The following is a 21,714-nucleotide window of genomic DNA, read 5'->3' on the forward strand; positions in this document are numbered from 1 at the left end:
TTATTTGTGTTTCTGTTGGCCCTTTCCTGTCATTTTAGCTTACTTATTTCTACTTATTGACCCCATTTTTGTGTTTCTTATTTCTTCTATTAACACCACTAGATTAAACCAAGCAAAAATTTAAAGATTAATATCCTTTAAAAAAATTTTAGACACATAAAACACACACACACACACACACATACACACACACCCTGCATGTAGATGAAGCAGCTAGAAATGAAAGCCTAACTGAAACATAATTCCAGTGGTTCTCAAACTTTAGCAGGCATTAGAATCACCTGAAAGATTTTTTAGAATGCATATTGCTGGGCATCAACCCAGAGTTTTTAATTTACTAGGTGAGGTGGAGTCCCAAAATTAACATTTCTTACAGGTTCCAAGTAATACGGATGTTGCCGGTCTGGGACCACACTTTGAAAAACACTGCTTTGTAGCACAGCTTCCAAGAGACTCCAGTGTGTGTTCTGTGTGTATCTTCTCTATGTATGTGTGTTCTGTATGTGTATATGTACAGTACACGAATCTCCAATGTATATTCTTGTCTAATCCCTTAAAGTCATGATGTGCCTCAGGCCATAGTTTCTTCTCTCTACTGATTGTCAGTTGTCACCAAGTTGAGGTGGCGTGGCATTTTTCCTTATGTCAAAACGCTTTCCATCTATTCCTAACTGATTGCCTCCTGATTTCTTGGTTCCCTTGACTATTTCATTGAAAGTATCTCAAACCATTGTAAAACTTGCATTTTAACATCTAGCATGACATTTTCCCTTTGTTTAGTTTCATTTTCATGTCAGATTAAGAACTCCCACCAATACACATTCTCATTTAATCCCCCAGCCATTGTGATCTAAAACTCTTTGCCAGAAATTCTGCATGCCCAGAAGACACACACACACACGCGCACACACACACACGCACACACACACGCAATGACAGAGAGGCCACTCAAGTCAGGGTAACAAGGTGGAGCCTTTGCAGTGCATTTATCTAATGCTAATAGAGATGCAGTATAATGTAGTTGTACCAAGTTTCCATCTTTGCCTTAAGCAGGATATGAGCCTGAGATTGTAGAAGAAAGGATTCTGTAAACAGATTTATTTCATGATATTTGGGTAGACAGTTCTTGTTAACATAGAACAACTTTATACTAACTATAGGAAATGTTTTTCAATAAATTCTCCTTGACAATCAATGTGTTCTCAGGTTCTTATCTTCTGAGAGAGAGCTATAGAATAAATTATTCTGGGAAGTGTATGGTATGGCACATAAAGAGGAAGGAGTGGTTATTTGTATGAAATAAAAATTGTAACTGATTTTTAAAAGATACTCACATGACTTCATCTCTGTTAGAGTGCCAACATTAAAACTAAGTAACGATTATGAGGGCTTCTTAGCAGTCCTCTCCAAGGTGAGGAAACAAGATCTGTTCTTCAACACTGTCTTCTGCTACCTGCTTGCTCCTTCCCATCTCCCTTTCTGCCTACACAGAGGGTCTTGTCATTTAGCAGGAAGAAAAACGACTCAGGAGCCCTGAAGAAAAACGACTCAGGAGCCCTGAAGCAGAGGGCTGCTGCTGTTGCTGGTGATTGATGGGTCTGGGTAATTTCACCTCTGGTGTCAAAAAGATTTAAGTTTCACTTGCAAGCTACTTGCTGAATCCAGCCATCTATCTCAGCCCTACCAAGTTTAACCCACTCTTAGCCCTCACAGGCATTAGGCATTTCTTTCCCATTCACAGTTATCTGTGACTTTTTTTCTCGTTGCACATATGTTTGTAGCATGTGGTATGTTTCTGCATGTATGTGTATGTGTGTGTATCTGGAGTGAAGATGACTGAGCTTCCGGTCTCACTAGCCTAGACAGAACTTCAAGCCTCCCTTTAAAATGGCCTGACTACGTCAAATAATTTTTTTAAAAAGCTACTTACTTAATGACATCTTTAACACTTCAGATTTCTGTACATATCTATAATACCTTACTGCTATGGTTTGGCTGTGTCCCCATCCAAATCTCATCTTAAATTCCCACGTGTTGTGGGAGGAACCTGGTGGGAGGTAATTGAATCATGGGGTGAGTCTTTCCCATGCTGTTCTCATGATAGTGAATAAGTCTCTCGAGATCCGATGGTTTTATAAGGGGGAGTTTCCCTGCACAAGCTCTCTCTTTTTGCCTGCTGCCATCCACGTAAGACGTGACTTGCTCTTCCTTGCCTTCCACCATGATTGTGAGGCCTCCCCAACCATGTGGAACTGTTAATCCATTAAACCCTTTTTCCTGTATAAATTACCCAGTCTTGGGTATGTCTGTACAGCAGCGTGAAAATGAACTAATACACTTACTAAAGATATTCTACTGTCCCACAAAACTTATTCGACACATTGCCTCGACTGTAGAAGCTGTGTTGTGAATTATGACTGTGGGCAGGAGCTATAGTGTTACTCTGTGACTTCTGTTAGTATAGCTTGGTGGAGATCAGAATATTAATTTGTAGATTTCTTATGTTCTATTATTTACTATTTGTTTATTTATTTTTTAAGACAGGATCTTACTCTGTCACCCAGGCTGGAGTGTAATGGGAACTCAACACAGCATTGACCTCCTGGGCTCAGGTGCTGGGCTCACCACAGCAGCGACCTCCTGACCTCCCATCTGAGCCTCCTGAGTAGCTGGAACTACAGTGCTCACCACCACACCCAGCTAATTTTTGTATTTTTTGTAGAGATGCGATTTTGTCATGTTGCCTGGGCTCAAGTGACGCACCCACCTTGGCCTCCCAAAGTGCTAGGATTACAGGTGTGAGCCACTGTGCCTGGCCATGTTTAATTTTTTAATTAGATGGAGGCATGGGAGTGGCCATTCCTTTTGTATGTGTGAATGTCTGATTTACTTCTATTGCCATTTATAATGCAAAGATAGATACTTCCTAATTATTTATTCTGACCAGGGATATTATTTATTGATAGAGCTGATGATACTATGTGGCTTTTGTGAACTGATCTGCTTTTTGGTTTTGTTTTTATTCTAAAGTTAACTTTTCACTTATTTGTAACCTTGAGCTAATACAGAGGTTTGATTGTTTGATCGTTTTTAGCTTTTCGATGGGTAGTCAAGAAGATAACAACTTTTTTTTTCTTCTTTTTTTTTTTTTTTGGATGAAGTCTCACTCTGTCGCTAGGCTGGAATGCAGTGGCACGATCTCAGCTCACTGCAACCTCCGCCTGCTGGGTTCAGGCGATTCTCCTGCCTCAGCCTCCTGAGTAGCTGGGACTACAGGCGTGTGCCACCACGCCTAGCTAATTTTTGTATTTTTAGTAGAGACGGGTTTTGCCATGTTGCCCAGGATGGTCTCGATCTCTTGACCTTGTGATCTGCCCACCTCAGTCTCCCAAAGTGCTGGGATTACAGGCATGAGCCACTGCGCCTGGCCAATAATGGCTTTTAAACAGTTAAAGCTGTTTAAAAACACAACTCCTCTGAGAAGCTACTAAGAATTGGGTCCATTCAAAGCTGAAACTGCTGTTCTTATCTGTTTGGCAAATCTAGATTAGACTTTCTGCAATTTGTGATGTAATTGTGTACACTTACCATGGAGTTGCTGAGACAATTAACGTTAAGGATTGACCCCTTATGGTATGACATACCCCCAGAGAGGGCAAGGGAGGTAGCCTAGGGAGAGAATAGCTGTCAAGTCCTTTCTTGCCTTTACTGCTTATGAGATAATAGGATTCTCCAGAAGTATCCTCTCTCCCCAAAGACTGAGTCCCACCACTGTTAAATTCAGATGCATACTAAGTTTTCCAGAGAGGGGCTGCCTAACGACCAACACACTTCATCCAGCTGGAGCCCCTGGCACTTAAGACCAGGGGAGGAACTTAACTCTTTTGAAAGGTGCCAGGCCATGTAAACCAGAGCAGTTTTTCTAAATAGTAAAATGTTATTAGCCGTGAAGAGATTTAACCCCTTCATCCTGTAACATTGACCTCCTGGGCTCAGGTGCTAGACTCCAAATATATGAATAAATGCTGATAATAATAACAATGATCATGATAATGCAACCCTTATACATCTAGGGGTCATCTGCTTATTTTCAGAGCAAAGTCATGTTCCAGAGGCAGAAGTCAGCAGCCACAGAAATTTTAAAAAGTCACTACATTCTTTATTTTTGGTCGATGAAGAACGTGGGAGATTATGATTCCGACTCTGGGGCAAAACCTTTTAAAAACCCCTCTCTCTCTCCAGTTTTCTCGTATGCTCCAGAACCTCTCCTATGTCAACACTAAAACTATCCCATAAGGCCCGACCTTATGTGGAACTTGCTCTTTTCTTTTCTGCTCTTTCTGTGGCAGATACCTTGGTTTTTATGCAAGCAATCAAAAAATTTCCTCATTAAGTGGAAGAGGCACAGGGACAACTGAGTAGGTGTGGTGCTTACTGAAGTACTGCATTGTGTTTTGGAAGGAGAGGATCAGGGAAGGATCTGGACATCCTACTTAATAGTTCTTGCTGCAGCACAATAGCTGCCCTTCATTATGCCATGACCACAATGCAACCACATATTAGATGCTCTGTTTGTATTTTCTCATTTAAGACTTATTAGCCCCATTCTAAAGAAGAGGCATCTAAGCTTCCCAGGGGATAATTAGTATTCTCATGGGCCCATTGCCTCAAAGTGGCAAAGTCAGGATCTGAACTCAAATCTTTCTTCCTCCAAAGCCTTTACATCTGCCACTAGTCAGTCACCATGCCTGTTATTTTAAATAATTAATTCAAAGGGAAACAAATAATTTCTCTTTTTTTTCTTTTTTTTTTCTTTTTTTTGAGACAGGGTTTCACTCCTGTCACCCAGGCCAGAGTGCAGTGGCGTGATCTTGGCTCACTGCAACCTCTGCCTTCCAGATCACTCAAGCAATCCTCCCACCTCAGCCTGCCGAGTAGCTGGGATTGCAGGTGTGCACCACCACACCCAGCCAATGTTTTTTGTATTTTTTCGGTAGAGATGGGGTTTTGCCATGTTGCCCAGGCTGGTCTCAAACTCCTGGGCTCAAGCGATCCACCCGCATTGGCCTCTCAAAGTGTTGGGATTACAGGAGTGAGCCAGCACATCCGGCCCTATACATCACTTTTACTGGTAAAAGCTCCAAAGGTTAAAAATATAAAGATGATTAACTCAATTTTATTCATTAACTTCATAGACTCTTATGCAGTCATTTCATTTAAAATAATAAGGAAGCTGTATTTTTTATGTAAAGAAGCATACAAGATAATGATTGGTTAAAAATTAAATGAAGTTTAGTATATAAATTATAACCATTTAAAAGTAAGCATATACAGAGTTAAAAATCAGAAAAGTCATAAATATGCAAATTAAGTCTAGTAAGGCAAAGAAGAGGAGTTCTATTTTTTGCTAAAGTTATTCACATTTTAAATGACTGTCTTTGAAAGAAAGAAAGATTGTCAGTCTTGGGTGGTCTGATTCTACTGACTGCACGCTTCACAAACCCAAGTTCAAACTGGAGAAAGCTAAACACTCTCATTAATCTGATAGATTGAGACAATTCATATTCTTCACCTTCTTATCCTATTTTTATCAAAATACTACTGTACTTAACAGTGGAACAGCCTGAAACAAAATCAACCTAAAGGCCTGCTCTCCTGCCCTGCGGGGGGCACCGTGGGCTTGTTTAAATCAAAGGCAAAGTGGTAAATTAGCAGTCTGATGCCGATTCAGGCTCATTCCTCTACCAGCAGACACTGAGCATTTCTTTTCTTTTTTCTTTTTTTTGAGACAGAGTTTCGCTCTTGTTGCCCAGGCTGGAGTGTAATGGCTCAATCTAGGCTCACCGCAACCTTTGTCTCCCAGGTTCAAGTGATTCTCCTGCCTCAGCCTCCCAAGTAGCTGGGATTAGAGGCGTGCGCCACCATGCCCGGCTTTTTTTTTTTTTTTTTTTTTAAGTAGCGACAGGGTTTCTCCATGTTGATCAGGCTGGTCTCGAGCTCCTGACCACAGGTGATTCACCCTCCTCGACCTCCCAAACTGCTGGGATTACAGGCGTGAGCCACTGCGTCTGGCCGACGCTGACCATTTCTTACTCTCCCTTTCCTTGCTCCACCTGAAGCCTTTAGTAGTCATTCAAGTATAAAAGACTGGTGTCATTTCAAGAGTGTCTTCTCTTCAGGAGATTTGTGTCAGATCTCTAAGCCTTGCTCTCTACAGGAAATGGAGACTCTAAGTGAAAGGGAATTTGAGGAATTGCTGAGAAGACAGCTAAGAGACACTGAAAGCCAACCTCACTCTGTGACACAAGGCCACCTTTATGCTGGGGGAAAGACTGCCTTCCTGAGGGACTGCATCCTCAGAGGAAAAATGTTCTTCATTTTATGTCTTTAAAATAACACTTCTGGTATTCATTGCTTTCATGAAAGAGTGAATTTTGGAAAGGAGACTTTATTATGCCTATAGAAGATAGTTTTCTCTGCTTATATGTTAGTTCATGCATTTTCTCTGAAGGACTTTTTTCTCCTGAAGGTAGATTTTCTCTTACAAAAAACAGGTGTGAAAGTTCAGTGTTCAACAAATCTACCATTCTCTTTAACAGATTTATTTCATTTTATTTTATTCTATTTTATTTTATTTATTTTTCGAGGCTCCTGCTCTATCACTGGGCTGGAGTGCAGTGGCATGATCCCAGCTCACTGCAGCTTACATCTCCCACGCTCAAGCAATCCTCTCACCTCAGCCTCTTAAGTAGCTGGGACTGCAGGCATGTGCCTCCACACCCGGCTGTTTTGTATTTTTTTCATAGAGATGGATTTTCAACATGTTACCCAGGCTGATCGCGAATTCCTGGGCTTAAGTGATCCGTCCACCTCAGCTTCCCAGTGTTGGGATCACAGGCATAAGCCACCGTACCCAGCAAGCAGGTTTATTTTAAATTTCATTTTGTCTTTTATAAGTCATCATAAGATGGCTCACTTTGCTCTAAGTATCAAGCTTTGTTTCATTCTCTGAGCTCCTAGAAGGCAAGACTTTCTGTGTGCCAGTGAGGGGTTGTGGTTGATAGCTGTGATTTGAGGAGGTATTTCATAAGCAATATCATTTTATGACTTCTGAATTGCTTTAGTAGATTAGTTACTACTTATGAACCAAAGAATATTGGTCAGCATTTTCCACAAGGCAGTACATTTGTATATGTTTTTGATTTATATTAGAAAAATCGGAGCCTCCACTTGACCTTGGCATGAGTCATAGTCACTAGTCATAAGTGGCTGAGGAATCCCACCTCAATCTGGAAAGTGGCAGACACTAGCCAGTTGCAGATCACCTGGACCGAATGAGGAGGGAACATAAAAGCCAAGCCATGCCAGCCCCTCCCCTCGGGTCAGTGCAGTGGAAGGAGCATAAGAACAGCTGGGAGCATGAAGTATGGAAGCAGATCCACCCAGATTTGAATCCTGGCTCCCTTTCGTACTAACCATCTGAACTTGGACTAGTTATCTAGCCTCTTTTAGCTTTATCTGTAAAGAAAGAATAAAATGATCTATTTCATAGATTTACTGTGAGGATTAATGAGTAATAAACATAATAAAGTGCTTAGCACAGTACCTGATACAGAGCAAACCTCCAGTGAAATCTATCTCTAAAAAACTACAAAACCAAAATACACAAATTCAATGAGACACTATTTCATAACTATTAGAATGGCTATTGTTTTAAAAATAGGGAGGCCAGGCATGATGGCTCACACCTGTAATCCCAGCACTTTGGGAGGCCAAGGTAGGTGGATCACTTGAGACCAGGAGTTAGAGACCAGTCTGGCCAACATGGTGAAACCCTGTCTCTGCTAAATATACAAAACTTAGCCAGGCATGGCGGCACGCACCTGTAATCCCAGCTACTTGGGAAGCTGAAGCACGAGAATCGCTTGAACCTGGGAGGCGGAGGTTGCAGTGAGCCGAGATCACACCACTGCACTCTATCCTGGGTGACAAACTGAGTCTCTTGTCTCAAAAAAAAAAAAAAAAAAAAAGGGAAAATAGCAAATATTAGTGAGGATGTGGAGCAATTGGAACACTTGTGCATTGGTGGTGGGAATGTAAAATGTAGCTTCTGTGAAAAAGTCTGGTGGTTCCTTAAAAACTTAAAGAAACAATTAAATTACATATGATCCAGCAATTCCACTCCTAGGAATACACACAAAAGAATTGAAGGAAGGAGCATACTACTCTCCCGCCAATGTCACAGCAGCATATTCACAGTAACCAAAATATGGAAACAACCCAAGTGTCCGTCAACGGATAAATCAGATAAAAAATATTGGAATATAATCCAGTGAAATAGTAGCCAGCCATAAAAAGAAAGTCTGATACATGCTACAGTGTTCATGCTACATATGAAAACATTATGCTAAGTGAAATAAGTCAGCCACAAAAAGATAAATATTGTGTGATTCCACTTTTATGGGATACTGAGAATCGGCAGATTCATAGACAGAAAGTAAAATAGAGCTTACCAGCAGCTGGAGGTACGGGGAAAAGGGAAGTTATTTTTTAATGAATACAGAGTTTCTGTGTGTTATGAAAAAGTTCTGGAAATCACTATTCTACTCTCTATTTCTAGGAGACGAACGTTTCTAGATTCCACATGTGAGATCATGTACTATATGCCTTTCTGTGCTTTTGCATATTGCACTTCGCATGTCCTTTAGGTTCATCTATGTTATGGAACGCTACACTGTACCCCATAAATACGTAGAGTTATGCATCAATTAAAAACAAAACAAACCAAAAAAATGTTTTTAAAAAAATTCTGGAAATGCATAGTGGTGATGGTGTACAACACTATGAATATACTTAATGCCACTGAATTGTGTACTTAAAAGAGTTAAAATAATAAATTTTGTTATGTGCATTTTCCCATGATAAAAAACATTTGCAAAACAAGACCAACCTTGACGATGTCCGCCTGTGGACCAGCTTGCCATTTCCACACCTAAAATATCCTTTCTGATATTTGTTCTTTGCCAATTTCCCTGCCTCTGTCGTGAACTCTACATGCCCACTCCTGACCATGCATGTGCCAGAATCACGCTCAAGCCCATAACCACCTGGCCAGTCAGGTTTCCTCACTCTTCACCTGCGTTCTCCTTGCTCCCTGGGAGTTCCCCTCGCCTGATGCTTCCACCCTCTTTTATGTCCCTAACTGTCCCTCTGCCTGTGATGAGGGGACTGTCTAGCATGCTCTACTCTCACCCTCTGGCTTAGGTCTCCTTCCTGTAGGGGCTTTGCTGCCCTGTGTGTCAACACCTGCATTGAGTGAGGGTGTGTGTGATGCACCTTCTCTGCCTGTTACCATCCCCAGGTGCCCAGCACACATATATCATATCACAACTGTGGAAGTTGGGTCCATGTGCTCTATCCACTCCCTCCAATACAAGTGAGTCTGCAAAGCAGCCTCAAAAATAATTAGTTGTTACAAAACATATCAAACCATAATATGATTCTTAATTACTAAAGAACAACAAACTGTAATAGGTTCCACTGGAGAAGGCATTACCTTCAGGGGAAAATCTTTTAATATAATAAATGCATTTGCTTGGTAATGTCTCCCGTACACCCTGACATCTCAAATATTCATTTAGCATAATAGTGATTCCACTAAAAGCAAATAAGCCTAGTGCTATTTAGACATATCAGCTACCAGAAAAATATTCAGGGAAGCAAATTCTTTTATGCATGAATGTGTGAACCCAAAAGAGAAGTCTCAATCAAATCAGAAAGTTTATTTTGCCAAGATTAAGGACACACCCATGTTACAGCCTCAGGATGACGTGTGCCCACAGTGGGTGGGGTACAGCTTGCTTTTGTACTATCTGGGGAGACATAATACCACGTCAATACATGTAAGATTTACATTGGTTTGATCTGGAAGGGTTGGTCGAAGTGGGGGCTTCTAGGTCATACGTAGATTTAAAATTTTTCTGATTAACAATTGGTTGAAAGAGTTATTATCAATAGAAAGGAATGTCTGACTGATGATAAGGGTTGTGGAAACCAAGGTTTAATCATGCAGACCAAGCCTCCATGTGGCAGGCTTCAGAGAGAATAGATTATAAATGTTTCTTATCAAGCTTAAGGTCTGTGTTGATGTTAATACTGGTTGGTTTTTCCTGAATTCCAAAAAGGAGTAAGTTATAACCCCCCTTCCACATCATGGTCTGAACTAGTTTTTCAGGTTGACTTTGGAATGCCCTTGCCCGAGAAGAGGGATACATTCAGATGGTTCGGGGGGCTTAGAATTTTATTGTTTGGTTCACATATGCATTCCACAAATATTAACAATATTAACAAGTATTAAGGACTATGTGTCAAGCATTTTTCTAGGTACTAGGTTACAGCGTTAAAGAAATGTGAGTGGTTATTAGGTTTTTTTCTTTTCTATTCTTTTTTTTTTTTTTTTTTTTTTTTTTGACGCGGAGTCTTGCTCTGTGCCCCAGGCTGGGGTGCAGTGGCGCGATCTCGGCTCACTGCAAGCTCCTCTCCCCCGGGTTCACGCCATTCTCCTGCCTCAGCCTCCCGAGTAGCTGGGACTACAGGCGCCCGCCACCTCGCCCGGCTAATTTTCTTGTATTTTTAGTAGAGACGGGGTTTCACCGTGTTAGCCAGGATGGTCTCGATCTCCTGACCTCATGATCCGCCCGTCTCGGCCTCCCAAAGTGCTGGGATTACAGGCTTGAGCCACCGCGCCCGGCCTCTTTTCTATTCTTTAAGCTTATATATATATATTTTTTATCTGAAGTATTATTGACCCAAGACCCTCTTAAACTCTAATTTTCAAGTTTTTCAAGGGTGGCCAACAAGGCCATACACTATAGGGATCCATATCCTATCATTTGTCCAGACAGTCCTACTTCTCTTTCTTAGGAAGTTTCTCGAACTCTGATACAATTTTCCACATCTACCTCAAACAATGTACATAGATAAAACGTTGTGAAAAAAATAATCTTTATTAAACTGTAATACAATTTGTCTATCCAAAATAGAATTGACTGCTCTTCTTTTCTCTTTATGAAACTTTATCAGGAAACCTAAGTAATCACTAGAATTCTGAAATTTGAATATGTATAATCTGTTAACTTTGGCTTCTGTTAATTATAGGGCATTAGGGAAATTAGCTTTACAATCTTACTTGCAGAAGAAAATTAAATTTTCTTTCAGTCTCAGCTGTATCCATTGGAAATTGACTATAGGGATTCCAACAAAAGGGAAATCTATGATTATTGCATTAGGGTTTCTTAGAGGCAAAAAAAAAATGAGCCTATTAGTTAGGAACTACAACATAAGTTGTACTTTGGCTGTTTATACTATAAAGCAGCTGTGGGAAGCAAGACTACCCCTGGTCCCTGGTAGAAACAGGATTTTAGAACGGCAAGATAGTTTCAGGGTACATTGCATCCATCCCATTTGAAGTCTCCAAAATTTTTTTCTTTTAAATGAAATCCTAGTCATCCTTAAATACAAGAATGCTAGTTAGTTAAGGAGTAATTAAAAATTTGTCCAAGCACAATGAGGTTGACTATATAGGCAACTGAAAAACTAGACATTTCTTTTTGTAGCTGTGAATTTGGAAAGAAAATTTCTAATCCATATACTTTTGCAGACTTCTTGCCTTATCTTTATAAAAGGCCTGGGATTCGCTATAAGACCTACCTCACGATGTGAAGGTTTTGGAAGCTTTCAGCAAGAAGATAACACAAGCTCTATGGGTGCTCAATAGCAGCACATCAACCCTACTCAGGCAATGAAAATACTGAATAGGAGCATTTCCTGGGCACATTAGTTATCCTTTGGCCACTATAGCAAATGACCATAAGTTTAGTGTTTAAAACAGCACACATTTATTCTCTTCACGGTTCTGGAGTTCCAAAGCCCAAGATAGGTCTTTTAGGGCTCTAACATCAAGGCATCCATAGGGCTGGTTCCTTCTGGATCCTGGGGAGGAATCTGCTCCTTGCTTCTTCCAGTGTTAGAGGCTGGCCACATTCCTTGGCCCATCACCACTTCCTCCTGTCACTTCAATCTCTTGCTTTGATCCTCAACATTTTCTATTGTTCTCTCTCATAAGGTTATTCCTGTGATTACATTGAGCCCACCCATATAGCGTCCCCAACTCAAGATCCTTAATTAATCACATCAACCAAGTCCTTTAACACGTGAGGTAACATTCCTTACAGGTACCAGGGATTAGGGCGTGGGTACTTTGGGGGTGCCATTATTCAGCCTACCACATTAGGCAATTTCAGGCCAGCCACTTAACCACTGCAAACCTCTCAAATGAAGAAAAAAAATGAAGGAAGAAGACATTTTGTATAACTCTAGATGGATGATGCAATGTTGCTAATTAATGCCACCTAGGTCTGGGGATCCATGAAAACCTTACCCCAATCAGAAGAATCTGCATCACTCCTTACACCAGTCTGTTCCCCCCCGAATGTAAACTCAGGCAGGCAGACCACCTCACCTATAAGTAGTTGTTGAATAAAGTCTAGCAGAAAAAGCAATTTTTGCTACATACTCTTGCATCCTCTCCTCTTATTTTGTGGATTAAATACATCAACAATATCTTTCTGCTATATTCTTTGGCACAATATTGCATTAACATGCAATTATAGTTTGTTCCATATTTAGGGCCACATACCTGACCTACCAATCCAAACTGTCATTGTATAATTCTTCCTAAATATCCTGGCATCCCTCTTTATTCAAGAAACCATAAAGCACAACACCAACTATGGCCATAACCTGCTACCATTATTAATCTTTACTCTACAGCTTTGCTCTTTGACCTCTACCTATTTTGATCTGCAATTAACCCATACAAGGCCTGAGAAGAGTTGAGAGACAGATCCTCAGGCTGTCCAGCCTCCACCCCATCTCTGCCGTTATGTTTTTTTTCTATGTTCTAGTCAAGAAGAGTTATAGTATTAGCTCCCATATTTGGATCTGTGACTCATTTTGAGATAGGTTTTGTTTATGGCATAAGGTGAGGGTCAATATTTTTTCCATGTGGGTATCCAATTATCCCAGAACCATTTGTTGACATGCCTGTGCTTTTCCCATTGAATGTCTTGGTAGCTTCGTGGAAAAACAATCAAACATAAATGTAAGGGTTGATTTCTGGACTCAGTTCTAATTCATTGATCTACATGTTTATCCTTCAACCATGATTTTTCTTTTCATTTTCTTTTTTTGAGACCGAGTCTCACTCTGTCACCCAGGCTGGTGTGCAGTGGTACAATCTCAGCTCACTGCAACTTCTACCTCCTGGGTTCAAGGAATTCTCCTGCCTCAGCCTCCCGAGTAGCTGGGATTTACAGGTGACTGCCACCATGCCCAGCTAATTTTTATATTTTTAGTAGAGACAGGGTTTCACCATGTTGGCCAGGCTGGCCTCGAACTCCTGACCTCAGGTGATCCACCTGCCTTGGCTTCCCAAAGTGCTGGGATTACAGGCCTGAATCACTGCACCCTGCCTTTACACCATAATTTTTGATTTAAACTTTTTAGTATTTAATTATTTCTGCTTACTTTGTTTTAATTTGCTTTTATTTTCCTAGTTTTAGTTTAAGTAGAGGCTTAGGCTGTTGTATTTAAGATCTTTCACCTTTTGTAATATAGGTGTTTAAGGCTATAAATTTACCTTTAAGCATAGCTTTAGCCAAATCTTATACATTTTGGAATTTGGTATTTTTGTTTTAATTCAGCCAAAATATTTTCTAATTTCCTTTGTGATTTCTTTTTTGACCCATGGATGCTTTAGGAAATGTGTTTGTTATATAGATAAATTACATGTCATGGGGATTTTGTGTACAAATTTTGTCACCCAGGTAGTAAGCATAGTATACGATAGGTAGTTTTTTGATGCTCACCCTCCTCCACCCTCTACCCTCAAATAGATCCAGTGTCTACTGTTCCCTTCTTTGTGTCCATGTTTACTTAATGTATAGCTCACACATATAAGTGAGAACATGTGGTGTTTGTTTTTCTGTTCCTGTGTTTATTCACTTAGGATAATGGCCTCTAGCTCCATCCATGTTGTTGCAAAGGACATGATCTCATTCTTTTTTATGACTGTATAGTATTCCATGGTGTATATGTACCACCTTTTCTTTATCCAGTCTACTGCTGATGGCATCTAGGTTGATTCTGTCTTTGATATTGTGAATAGTGCTGTGATAAACATATATGTGTGTATGTATTTATGGTAGAATAATTTATATTCCTTTGGGTATATACCAACAATAGAATTGCTGGGTAAAATGGTAGTTCTAAGTTCCTTGAGAAGTCACCAAACTGCTTTCCGCAGTGGCTGAACTAATTTACATTCCCACTAGTAGTGTATAAGCATTTCTTTTTCTCTGCATCCTCACTAACATCTGTTATTTTTTCACTTTTTAATAATAGCCACTCTGACTGATGTAAGATGGTCTCATTGTGGTTTTGATTTGCATTTCATTAATGATTATTAGTAATGTTGAACTTGTTTCATATGCTTGTTGGCCTCGTGTAAGTGTTCTTTTGAAAAGTGTCTGTTAATATTCTTTGCCCACTTTTAAATGGGGTTGTTTGTTTTTTGCTTGTTAATTTGTTTAAGTTCCTTATAGATTCTGGATAATAGACTTTTGTGAGGTGTGTTTGCAAATATTTGCTCCCATTCTGCAGGCTATCTGTTTACTCTATTGATAGCTTCTTTTGCTGTGCGGAAGCTCCTTAGCTTTATTAGGTCCCATTTATCAATTTTTGTTTTTATTACAATTGCTTTTGACATCTTCGTCATTAAATCTTTGCCAGGGCCTATGTCTAGAATGATATTTCCTAGGTTTTTTTTTCAGAGTTTTTATAGTTTTAGATTTTACATTTAAGACTTTAATCCATCTTGAGTTGATTTTTGTATATGGTGTCAGAAAGGAGTCCAGTTTCAATCTTCTGCATATGGTTATCCAGATGATGTGTATGGTAAGTACCTGGGGAGCTAGCACCTTTGACTACTCTTTTTTTTTTTTTTTTTTTTTTTTTTTTGCTGTCCACGTACGTAGTAAAATGAATCTGGAAGTGACTTGTGTCTACTAGCCAAATCAGTCAAGCCTTGGCATTGGCATTGGCCTTAGCTTGCTTTGCAGTTTGTATGTGACTCACCTGTGTGAGGCCTTTTATGCAACAAGATCTCCCTTGTCCCTTCTAAGCATGCACGAGGCCTCTGCAGTGCAGAGCCTTCCAGGCCATCAGGGATATATGGAGACTTTTCAAGTCCTACTGTGGTTGTCTCATGCCCTTGATCTCTCTGTTAAATTTCTGGCTGCAAGCCTGCTGATCTGCTGTTTGCCCCCACCAGGATGGCAACCTGAGGCTAGCTGCAACTAGGCCTTCCTCACTGTTTTGCTTCCAAGCTCACTATAGTTTCCAACAATGCCCAAGGGCACGGGGATTTTCTGTGCTCTGCTTCACATAAAGTCAGCCCTCTTTGGCAAAGTATATTTTCACAGCCTGCCCTATCCTGGTAACGCTAGGGCTGATGGAGCTGAGGTACAGGGCAGGTAGGACAAGAGCAGCCCTGGGCTGAAATGCTATAGACTCTCACTGTTCAGCAGTTTTTCTTAAATAAATGATTCCCATTTTTTATGTGCTTTTGGTCAATTCCCAGTACCCTAAAATGGTTCTATTGAAAAATGTGTTCAGTTTTATTTGTTACCATTTGAGGAAGGTATTTCTTGAGCTCCTTGTTTTTCCAGTCTGGAAGATTTAGCTCTTTAATACAATTTATTTTGTCGGATAATTGTATCATACATATATTGTTGAATGCTGACATATGCATAGTATGTAAAATGGATACTTTTCTTTCTTTCTTTCTTTTTTTTTTTTTTGAGACGTTGTTTTGCTCTTGTTGCCCAGGCTGGAGTGCAATGGCGCCATCTTGGCTCACTGCAACCTCCACCTCTCAAGCAATGCTCCTGCTTCAGCTTCCTGAGTAGCTGGGGTTATAGGCATGCGCCACCATGCCCAGCTAATTTTGTATTTTTAGTAGAGATGGAGTTTCTCCATTTTGGTCAGGCTAGTCTCGAACTCCTGACCTCTGCCTGCCAAAATGTTGGGATTACAGGCGTGAGCCACCGCGCCCGGCCCAAAAATATATTATTTTCAAAGTCAGAACTGATTTCCTTGTTTCTCTCAAAGTCTAAAATATCATTTATTATGGTTTCTCAAATAATTTTCCATGGAAAACTCAGTAATTTTGATAAACATTTCATAGAAAAAAAAATTATGATTAAATGTGTTTCGGAAATGAAGTTAAATAGGTTTCTTTGCTGCAAGAATTAAAAGAACTTTGAAAGGTTTATATGTGATCTGAGTGCTTAAGAAAAGAAGTATGATACATTTCTTGACTATGGAATCTGCCTTTTCTTGTGAGAGTCTCAGGAGACACCCTTAGGAAATAGGGTAGACAATAAACACGTACTGGGTAATAACTGTTGCCCTCTAGTGATAATTTGCTTGACATCAGACCTTCCTTGATTTCTTTGCAGAACTATTTTAATAGCCTTTTTGTAGTTTCCTCTTCCTTCAGCTCTATTCAAGCCATTTACCTGATGACTTTATTTATGTTCTTCAAACACAGATATGGTTATTTCTTCTCTGCTCAAAAGATTTTTCTTTTTTCTTTTTTTTTTTTTTTTTGGAGACAGGGTCTTGCTCTGTCACCTAGGCTGGAGGGCAGTGGTATAATCATGGCTCACTGGAGCCTCCACCTCCTAGGCTCAAGCAATCCTCTCACCTCTGCCTCCTGAGTAGCTGGGACAATAGGCATGCACCACTATGCCTGGCTAACTTTTTATTTTTTGTAGAGACAGGGTTTTGCCATGTTTCCCAGGCTGGTCTCAAACTCCTGAGCTCAAGCGTTTCTTAACACCCCTCGGCCTCCCAAAGTGTTGGAATTACAGGCATGGGCTACTGTGCCCAGCCTCAAAACATTTTTATGGTCCCATCATAATAAAAGACTCAGTTTTCTCAAGAAGGAAAATGACAAGTATTGCTTGAATAGCAGTTCCTTCCTAGCTGGATAGTCTCCCGAAACTCTCATTAGTCATTACCAAGGATGGAGGGTCTGTGCTTGGTCTTAAAGAGAGAGACTTGCACCTCTTTGCCCACAATGCCAGGACAAGCTGCACAGAGAGTGGAGCTCAATAAATGTTTGGAGTTGAGTGGAATTTCATGCCACTCATGATGATGCCATCTCTGACTTCCCTACAACCAGGTCCTGTCCCATGAAAGAGAAAAGCTATCAGGAGCAAGTGAGAAATCACTGGGGTTATAAGATATTATGGGAGCAGGAAAAATCCTCTACCTTCTACTTAAACCTTAACATGATCATATGTCCTAGAATAATGCCATTGCATTTCACCATTGCAATATGTCAATAGTTGTAAAATCAGCAGCAGTTGATCCAGTTTGGAAATATGAGGGTGGATGTAACACAGTGGAAGAAAGAGACGTGTAGGTAAGGCAGAGGGTATTGAAAATGGTGTATGGGTTGGGAAAGGAATTAAAGGGCAGTGAAGTACCGACCAACTACACGGCTGGTATTTGCTAATTAATACTATAGCTGTGAAATAAGAAAGAAAGAAATGTGTTAGTATGTTGGCGATTATTTTGGGATGAAAAACTTTTTAGTGCAATTCTTTGTTTTAATCATTGGTTTTTACAGAATATCGTGCACATTAATAACTTTAAAAAGTGACAAGATTAAGGTACCATCTGAAGCTGATGAGTAACTGGTATCATGAAGGTCTTGTAATATAACTAAGGAGAATTGTTGAGATTTAGCCATTGAAATGTAATTACACACAAAGCTTGCAGCTTCTTTGGGGAGGCTGACCGATGGGGTTTGATATGCCTTGAATTATTTTAAAAATCTACTTTTTGATACAAAGTGAAAAATTTGAGGATATTTAAAAGTAAATGTTAAAATTTTTGAAATATGGGCCAATGGAAATTTTAAAACTGCTTCATGAACATTTTATTAAAATCTGTAGGAGGCTACTATACAGTATCCCAGACCATGAATAATAAATTGTCAAGATGACTATGGTTCTCACTTATTTTAAAGCCATCAGATGCAAAACCCATAGATCTAAAATATGCACCTGTAAAATTCTCCCAGTGAGTTATAAAATGTAGCCTTTGATTGGCTGGGTAAAAGGCAATTAACTTTTCAACCAAGCAAAATTTGAATACAGTGCTTCAGGAATAGAAGTTCAGAGACCTACCACTGAATGCTTTTCTTCATGCTACAGAGTTGGATATAGCCTGGAGGCTCTCATAGTAGGATGGTTTGTTCTTAGGACATTTAGATAATAATACCGATGCCAAGGAGAAACTTACTGGCAGGTAAGCACATCTTGGATGAAATCACAAGGTGAGATTTGGTTCTTAGCTTTGTTAGACTCAGGAAAATAAGTATTTCAAGTTCATTTGAAGTTGAAATCCTGAGGGGGAGGCCAGGTTCACACCTGTAATCCTAGCCCTTTGGGAGGCCAAGGTAGGAGGATTGCTTGAACCCAGGAGTTCAAGACCAGCCTGAGCAAAATAGCTAGACCATCTCTTCAAAAAAAATACTAGCATCGTGAGTGGCATGAAATAAGCATGTGGTGTCAAGTGCCTGTAGTCCCAGCTACTCAGGAGGCTGAGGTCAGAGGATCATTTGAGCCCAAGACATCGAGGCTATAGTGAGCAACCTGGGGTGACAGTGCAAGATCCCTTTCATCTCCAAAAAAAAAAAAAAAGGAAGAAGGAAAAAAAGAAATCCTGGGGAGTCAATTTATTCAAACCAAAAGGGAGACTAATTCATAAACCTGAAGACCAAGTTTTTGATTTATAATGGGAACGCTGACAGGATAATGTGAGACCTACCATTTATCATTTGCTCAGGGCACACTTTCCTGGGATCCTCTCAGAAGACTGAATCAGAGGCTGAGCATAGAGGTAGAATAAAGGGAGTAAGATGCTGATCAGTGACTAATGTTCTTCACAACTCTAGAAACGCAAATTCAAGTACTGAATCCTCTTCATTACCCTGTTGTTTTCTTAGATAGTTGAAGGACCTGTTTGGTCTCCTTGATATATCCATTAAATTTCTTTATTAAGATTGTTTGACTGATTTAAAAAATAAGTGTTTAAATTATTTTGAGATTGGTTGATCTCATCAGAATTTTGGGAATTTTCTCCATTTTTCATTTTATATGGTCAGATTTTCTGGCCTTATTCCCCAAATCTGAGATGCTTTCTTGTATGATTCAATATTTTTGCTATATATCTTAGTTTTCAATTGCCAATCCAGTCTCACGGTTCACCTACCACAATAATGGCAGGTGATAGATAGAAAAGTCAAATCTAATGCTGTAACTTCCCAGCTGGAAAAGCCTTCCAATGATTTCCTGTCCATGTACTACAGCCTAAACTTTTTAGCACGGAAAACCAAATGCCTCATGAGCTGACCCTTGCCTTCTCTCCAGGCATCTCTTTAGCTGTGGCCCCAATTCTCTGTTCTCATGCTAAGGCCATGTGAAACTTTCTTGAGGCTCCTCTCACATCACATGATTTTGCACTCAGCCTCCACACATACATGCATCCTTCTGCCTGGAATGCCCTTGATTTCCCTTGCAGGTTTGGAAGTACCTTTTCTATTGAAGTCTTTTTCAATATCATCATCCCACAAATAAGTGAGATCATGAGACATTTGTCTTTTTGTGCGCGGCTTATTTCACTTACCATAATGATCTCCAGTTCCATCCACGTTGTTGCAAATGCAGAATCTCATTCTTCTCTTTATAGCTCCCTTGTGTATATGTGCCACATTTTCTTTATCCATTCATCTGTTGATGGACATTTAGGTTGCTTGCAGATCTTGGCTACTTGAACAGTGCTGGAACAAATGCAGGAATGGAGGTATGTCCTCAATATACTGATTTCCTTTCTTTTGAGTATATACCCAGCAGTGGAATTGCTGGATCATATGGTAGCTCAATTTTTAGTTTTTTTTGCAGAACCTCCAAACTGTGCTCCATAGTAATTGTACTAATTTACATTACCACCAACAGTGGTCAAGGGTTCCCTTTTTTCTACATCCTTACCAGCATTTGTTATTGCCTGTCTTTTGGATATAAGCCATTTTAACTGGGGTGAGAAGATATCTCATTGTAGTTTTGATATGCATTTCTCTGATGAGCAGTGAGGTTGAGCACCTTTTCATATGCCTGTTTGCCATTTGTATGTCTCCTTTTGACATATGTCTATTCAAATCTTTTGCCCATTTTTTGATCAGATTATTAGATTTTTTTTTTTTCCTACAGAGTTGTTTGAGCTCCTTATATGTTCTGGTTTTTAATCCCTTGTTAGATGGTAGTTTGCAGATATTTTCTTCCATTCTGTGGGTTGCCTCTTGACTTCGTTGATTGTATCCTTTGCTGTGCAGAAGCTTTTTCACTTGATGTGATTCCATTTGTCCAGTTTTGCTTTTTTTTTTTTTGGTCTGTGCCAGTGGGCTCAATAAATCTGTGCTCAATAAATCTTTGCCCCAATAAATGTCCTGGAGATTTTCCTCAATGTGCTCTTGTAGTAATTTTCTAGTTTGAGGGATCTTATATTTAAGTCTTTAATCCATTTTGATTTGATTTTTGTATATGGCCAGAGATAGGGGTCTAGTTTCACTCTTCTGTATATGGATATCCAGTTTTCCCAGTACCATATATTGAAGAGACCGTCTTTTCCCCAGTATATGTTCTTGACACGTTTGTCAAAAATTACTTCACTGTAGGTGTATGGATTTGTTTCCAGGTTCTCTATTCTGTTTAATTGGTGTATGTATCTGTTTTTATGCCAGTACCATACTGTTTTGGTTACTATAGCTCTGTGGTATAACTTGAAGTCAGGTAATGTGATTCCTCTAGTTTTGTTTGTTTGTTTGTTTGTTTGGCTTAGGATAGCTTTGGCTATTATGGGTCTTTGGGGGTTCCATATACATTTTGGGATTGTTCTTTCTATCTTTGTAAAGAAAGTCATTGGTATTTTGATAGGGATTGCATTGAATCTGTAGATTGCTTTGGGTAGTATGGACATTTTACCAATATTGATTCTTACAATCCATGAACCTGGAATATTTTTACATTTTTTTGGTGTCCTCTTCAATTTCTTTCATCAGTGTTTTATGGTTTTCATTATTGAGATCTTTCAGCCCTTCATTAAGTTAATTCTTAGGTATTTAATTTTATGTGTAGCTACTATAAATGAGATTATTTTTAAATTTCTTTTTCACATGGTTAACTGTTAGCATATAGAAATGCTACTGACTTTCGTATGTTGATTTTGTATCCTGCAACTTTACTGAATTTGTTTATCACTTCTCACAGTTTTTTTTGGTGCAGTCTTTAGGATTTTTTTCAAATAAGATCATATCATCTGCAAACAAGGATAATTTGACTTCTTCCATTCCAATTTGAATGCCCTTTATTTCTTTCTCTTGTCTGATTTTTTAGCCATACTTCCTGTACTACATTGAATAACAGTAGTGGAAGTGGGCATCCTCGTTGTGTTCCAGATCTCAGAGGAAAGGCTTTCAGCTTTTCCCCATTCAGTATACTAGCTGTGGGTCTGTCATATATGGCT

At 39.6% G+C, this 21,714-nt stretch overlaps 1 long non-coding RNA gene across 1 annotated transcript in view; it reads left to right on the plus strand.

Moving 5' to 3' along the window:
• The window catches only part of LOC135968093 (uncharacterized), a 34,754-nt gene that overhangs the window by 5,350 nt on the left and 7,690 nt on the right, over positions 1 to 21,714 (plus strand). The gene's annotated exons all lie outside the window — the stretch shown is intronic.

This window comes from Macaca fascicularis, chromosome 17 (genome assembly GCF_037993035.2).
Source record: "Macaca fascicularis isolate 582-1 chromosome 17, T2T-MFA8v1.1".
Classification (NCBI taxonomy): Eukaryota; Metazoa; Chordata; class Mammalia; order Primates; family Cercopithecidae; genus Macaca; species Macaca fascicularis.